This window comes from Oncorhynchus masou, unplaced genomic scaffold (genome assembly GCF_036934945.1).
Source record: "Oncorhynchus masou masou isolate Uvic2021 unplaced genomic scaffold, UVic_Omas_1.1 unplaced_scaffold_4067, whole genome shotgun sequence".
NCBI lineage: Eukaryota > Metazoa > Chordata > Actinopteri > Salmoniformes > Salmonidae > Oncorhynchus > Oncorhynchus masou.
In genome coordinates this window covers 745-7,771 of record NW_027010467.1, presented here as the reverse complement: position 1 = coordinate 7,771, position 7,027 = coordinate 745, and positions in this window count along the sequence as shown.

The following is a 7,027-nucleotide window of genomic DNA, read 5'->3' as shown; positions in this document are numbered from 1 at the left end:
CTTTCTAGTTTTCCGTTTTGTCTTTTTATAGGTGTTGAGTAGGTTTTGAACATTTACTGAGTTTTGTTGTGTGAATAATTTTGTGAAACCTACCTGCTTCACCTGGCTGTGAGACTAGCCCACACTACAGGGATAATTCCACGGAGGGTCAAGGGGGGGCGGCATGTTTTTACTTCTCCCTTGTATTTGATTTGATCAGGGACTGTACCCATAAAGCTTCTTACAGTAAGAGTGCTCATCTCGGACCAGTTTAACCCCTTTAGATCATAATGAATGAGGTTATATGGACAGCGAGGGACCTGATCCTAGATCATAATGAGGTTATATGGACAGCGTGGGACCTGATCCTAGATCATAATGAATGAGGTTATATGGACAGCGAGGGACCTGATCCTAGATCATAATGAGGTTATATGGACAGCAAGGGACCTGATCCTAGATCATAATGAGGTTATATGGACAGCGTGGGACCTGATCCTAGATCATAATGAATGAGGTTATATGGACAGCGAGGGACCTGATCCTAGATCATAATGAGGTTATATGGACAGCGAGGGACCTGATCCTAGATCATAATGAGGTTATATGGACAGCGAGGACCTGATCCTAGATCATAATGAGGTTATATGGACAGGGACCTGATCCTAGATCATAATGAGGTTATATGGACAGCGTGGGACCTGATCCTAGATCATAATGAGGTTATATGGACAGCAAGGGACCTGATCCTAGATCATAATGAATGAGGTTATATGGACAGCAAGGGACCTGATCCTAGATCATAATGAGGTTATATGGACAGCGAGGGACCTGATCCTAGATCATAATGAGGTTATATGGACAGCGAGGGACCTGATCCTAGATCATAATGAATGAGGTTATATGGACAGCGAGGGACCTGATCCTAGATCATAATGATGTTATATGGACAGCGAGGGACCTGATCCTAGATCATAATGAGGTTATATGGACAGCGAGGGACCTGATCCTAGATCATAATGAGGTTATATGGACAGCGAGGGACCTGATCCTAGATCATAATGAGGTTATATGGACAGCGTGGGACCTGATCCTAGATCATAATGAGGTTATATGGACAGCGAGGGACCTGATCCTAGATCATAATGAATGAGGTTATATGGACAGCGAGGGACCTGATCCTAGATCATAATGAGGTTATATGGACAGCAAGGGACCTGATCCTAGATCATAATGAGGTTATATGGACAGCGTGGGACCTGATCCTAGATCATAATGAATGAGGTTATATGGACAGCGTGGGACCTGATCCTAGATCATAATGAGGTTATATGGACAGCGAGGGACCTGATCCTAGATCATAATGAGGTTATATGGACAGCAAGGGACCTGATCCTAGATCATAATGAATGAGGTTATATGGACAGCAAGGGACCTGATCCTAGATCATAATGAGGTTATATGGACAGCGAGGGACCTGATCCTAGATCATAATGAGGTTATATGGACAGCGAGGACCTGATCCTAGATCATAATGAGGTTATATGGACAGCGAGGACCTGATCCTAGATCATAATGAGGTTATATGGACAGCAAGGGACCTGATCCTAGATCATAATGAGGTTATATGGACAGCGTGGGACCTGATCCTAGATCATAATGAATGAGGTTATATGGACAGCGAGGGACCTGATCCTAGATCATAATGAATGAGGTTATATGGACAGCGAGGACCTGATCCTAGATCATAATGAGGTTATATGGACAGCGAGGACCTGATCCTAGATCATAATGAATGAGGTTATATGGACAGCGAGGGACCTGATCCTAGATCATAATGAATGAGGTTATATGGACAGCGAGGGACCTGATCCTAGATCATAATGAATGAGGTTATATGGACAGCGAGGGACCTGATCCTAGATCATAATGAATGAGGTTATATGGACAGCGAGGGACCTGATCCTAGATCATAATGAGGTTATATGGACAGCGTGGGACCTGATCCTAGATCATAATGAGGTTATATGGACAGCAAGGGACCTGATCCTAGATCATAATGAATGAGGTTATATGGACAGCGAGGACCTGATCCTAGATCATAATGAGGTTATATGGACAGCGAGGACCTGATCCTAGATCATAATGAGGTTATATGGACAGCGAGGACCTGATCCTAGATCATAATGAGGTTATATGGACAGCAAGGGACCTGATCCTAGATCATAATGAGGTTATATGGACAGCGAGGGACCTGATCCTAGATCATAATGAGGTTATATGGACAGCAAGGGACCTGATCCTAGATCAGCACTCCTACACTGAGACGCTTTATGACTCCAGGCACAGATCACTGATCAGTCCCCTCACCTTGTTGTCTAGATCTTAATTGGATCCAAAATAGAAAATAAATGACTAAATATACACTAGATAACTTCATGGGAATGAATTTGACACCCATGGACTGACCTGTTTCCGTTTCACCTTAGTTTGTGTGGAGCTAGCTACCCTGTTCTCTTCTCAAAGCATGACCTTTGACCCTACACGCCTACCTGTCTCCATGTAGTCTGGCGTGTTTGTGCCAAGTTGTGAAAGAGCAAGGTTCTTGTCCGTCCACGTGCTTTGACTGTCCTTTTTGTTTTTTGTTTTCTTCTTCTCCTGTCCTTCCTCTCCGTTGCTTTCTTCTTCTCCTGTCCTTCCTCTCCGTTGCTCTCTTCTTCGCCTGTCCTTCCTCTCCGTTGCTCTCTTCTTCGCCTGTCCTTCCGAAGGAGCCTTCTGAAAAGCGTTGAGGACGAGTTGTTCCAACGGTAACACTAACAACACCCTGTGTATGTTTTCTTCAATGGCACTCTATTCCCTACTATTCCCTACTTTTGACCAGAGCCAATATGAACCCAATAGGCCCCGGTCAAACGTAGTGCACTATATAGGGAAAAGGGTGCTGATGGGGCAGGCAACTTGAATGTCCTGTGGTAGGTTGCCATTGACCCACTCCACCTATCTGTTGTGATGGCTGTCTTTGCCGATGGGGTTAAAGGCAGCCGCTGTGCTGCCCGGCTGTGTGCCACCCTGCTCCGTTCATACCCATCCGGATGCCCTGCCGTGCTCTTAACGTAGCTGTAAAACCCACCAGGCTGTTGTGGACCTGTAAACTTAATTGTTTCAATTCAACAATGTTTTTGGTAACTTTTTCGTCAATCTAAATATGCCGCACCACCCGCGAATTCTGAAACATTGTCTTGTCTGTCTACTCAACAGAATGTTAAGTTAGTTACAGTGGTAGCCTACAGACTTAGAACCAACAGAATGTAAAACTAGTTACAGTGGTAGCCTACAGACTTATAACCAACCGGATGTAAACTAGTAACAGTGGTAGCCTACACACTTAGAACCAACAGGATGTAAACTAGTAACAGTGGTAGCCTACACGCTTAGAACCAACAGGATGTAAACTAGTAACAGTGGTAGCCTACACACTTAGAACCAATATGTAAAACTAGTTACAGTGGTAGCCTACACGCTTAGAACCAACAGGATGTAAACTAGTAACAGTGGTAGCCTACACACTTAGAACCAACAGAATGTAAAACTAGTTACAGTGGTAGCCTACAGACGTAGAACCAACAGAATGTAAAACTAGTTACAGTGGTAGCCTACACACTTAGAACCAATATGTAAAACTAGTTACAGTGGTAGCCTACAGACTTATAACCAACCAGATGTAAACTAGTAACAGTGGTAGCCTACACGCTTAGAACCAACAGGATGTAAACTAGTAACAGTGGTAGCCTACACGCTTAGAACCAACAGGATGTAAACTAGTAACAGTGGTAGCCTACTCGCTTAGAACCAACAGAATGTAAAACTAGTTACAGTGGTAGCCTACACACTTAGAACCAATATGTAAAACTAGTTACAGTGGCAGCCTACACACTTATAACCAACGGGATGTAAACTAGTTAGTGGTAGCATACACACTTAGAACCAACAGAATGTAAACCAGTTAGTGGTATCCTACACACTTAAAACCAACAGAATGTACAACTAGTTACAGTGGTAGCCTACACACTTAGAACCAACAGGATGTAAACTAGTTACAGTGGTAGTCTACACACTTAGAACCAACATGATGTAAATTAGTTACAGTGGTAGCCTACACACTTAGAACCAACGGGATGTAAACTAGTTACAGTGGTATCCTACAGACTTAGAACCAACAGAATGTACAACTAGTTACAGTGGTCGCCTACACACTTAGAACCAACAGGATGTAAACAAGTTACAGTGGTAGCCTACACACTTAGAACCAACAGGATGTTAAACTAGTTACAGTGGTAGCCTACACGCTTAGAACCAACAGGATGTTAAACTAGTTACAGTGGTAGCCTACACACTTAGAACCAACGGGATGTTAAACTAGTTACAGTGGTAGCCTACACACTTAGAACCAACAGGATGTAAACTAGTTACAGTGGTAGCCTACACACTTAGAACCAACGGGATGTAAACTAGTTACAGTGGTAGCCTACACACTTAGAACCAACAGGATGTAAACTAGTTACAGTGGTAGCCTACACACTTAGAACCAACAGGATGTAAACTAGTTACAGTGGTAGCCTACACACTTAGAACCAACAGGATGTAAACTAGTTACAGTGGTAGCCTACACACTTAGAACCAACAGGATGTAAACTAGTTACAGTGGTAGCCTACACACTTAGAACCAACAGGATGTAAACTAGTAACAGTGGTAGTCTACACACTTAGAACCAACAGGATGTTAAACTAGTAACAGTGGTAGCCTACATACAAGATCAACTGTCTATTCATCTGTTAAATTCTACTGTGTTTCAGAGTCGCAAAATAATTGAACTAGTGCCCTATCTAATAGACCCCGTTTAAATGAGATGCGCATGGTAAATTGTAGTAGGCTAACGAAATATGAATCCATCATGGCCAGAAAAGATGAGGAATTTATTCTGCAATCGTTATGAAAATATGTATTATATTTCTAAATTAAATATTGTTTACTTGAGACGTTCGCATAAAGCAAAAATACTTGAAGTAGTTTTATCTATTTACTACTGTAAAGTGGGTCCAATTAAATGAGCGATGGCACATTAGGCTACTGGCTACTGCAGGCTACTACAGGCTACTGCAGGCTACTACAGGCTACTACAGGCTACTATACAGGCTTCTGCAGGCTACTACAGGCTACTGCAGGCTACTACAGGCTACTACAGGCTACTATACAGGCTACTGCAGGCTACTGCAGGCTTCTGCAGGCTACTTTACAGGCTACTGCAGGCTACTGCAGGCTCCTGCAGGCTACTGCAGGCTCCTGCAGGCTACTGTACAGGCTTCTGCAGGCTACTACAGGCTCCTGCAGGCTACTATACAGGCTTCTGCAGGCTACTACAGGCTCCTGCAGGCTACGGCAGGCTACTATACAGGCTACTATACAGGCTACTGCAGGCTACTATGCAGGCTACTGCAGGCTACTATACAGGCTACTATACAGGCTACTGCAGACTGCTACTACAGACTGCTACTGCAGGCTACTATACAGGCTACTGCAGGCTACTATACAGGCTACTGCAGACTGCTACTACAGACTGCTACTGCAGGCTACTATACAGGCTACTGCAGACTGCTACTACAGACTGCTACTGCAGGCTACTATACAGGCTACTGCAGACTGCTACTACAGACTGCTACTGCAGGCTACTATACAGGCTACTGCAGGCTACTATACAGGCTACTGCAGACTGCTACTACAGACTGCTACTGCAGGCTACTATACAGGCTACTGCAGACTGCTACTACAGACTGCTACTGCAGGCTACTATACAGGCTACTGCAGACTGCTACTACAGACTGCTACTGCAGGCTACTACACAGGCTCCTGCAGGCTACTATACAGGCTACTACAGACTGCTACTACAGACTGCTACTGCAGACTGCTACAGGCTACTGCAGACTGCTACTGCAGGCTACTATACAGGCCACTGCAGGCTACTACAGACTGCTACTGCAGACTGCTACTGCAGGCGACTTCACCAGTATGAAACCATTACTATCCGAAGAGATTAATAATTTATACTGCAATGATCATGGAAATGAAATGGGAAATAGATGCCTATATCTAACTAGTTTAGAATGCAAAGATTTAAAACATGTATAAATAATCACTAATGACAAATTGTAAAGAGACCTCCTTCCCTGTCAAAATAAAGGTGAAAAAATAAATGTAAAAAATGATTGCATCTTGTTATATTTACCTGTTTTGTTTTTATGAATTAGCTTGTCATATACCTAACTGTATAAAATACTAGTCTACTTTCTGCTGCAATGCTTCAACCACTACAAACTGTGCATATGCATGGTCTAAAGTTTGAGAAAGCTAAGCACATTCTCACCTCAAGTAACATTTTTATAAATGCCAACTTTTTCTGTGAACTGGCGGTGCTCATGTTTTGGGGTATAATATTTTGTACATGCGCAACATATGTAAATAAGGCTCCAGGCTCCTATTCTCTCTGAGTCACAGGGGGTCCCAGGCTCCTATTCTCTCTGAGGCACAGAGGGTCCAGGCTCCTATTCTCTCTGGAGTCACAGAGGCCCCAGGCTCCTATTCTCTCTGAGTCACAGAGGGTCCAGGCTCCTATTCTCTCTGAGTCACAGAGGGTCCAGGCTCCTATTCTCTCTGAGTCACAGAGGGTCCAGGCTCCTATTCTCTCTGAGTCACAGAGGGTCCAGGCTCCTATTCTCTCTGAGTCACAGAGGGTCCAGGCTCCTATTCTCTCTGAGTCACAGAGGGTCCTGGCTCCTATTCTCTCTGAGTCACAGAGTTTCCCCAGGCTCCTATTCTCTCTGAGTCACAGAGGCCCCAGGCTCCTATTCTCTCTGAGTCACAGAGGCCCCAGGCTCCTATTCTCTCTGAGTCACAGAGGCCCCAGGCTCCTATTCTCTCTGAGTCACAGAGGCCCCAGGCTCCTATTCTCTCTGAGTCAGAGGTCCAGGCTCCTATTCTCTGAGTCACAGAGGG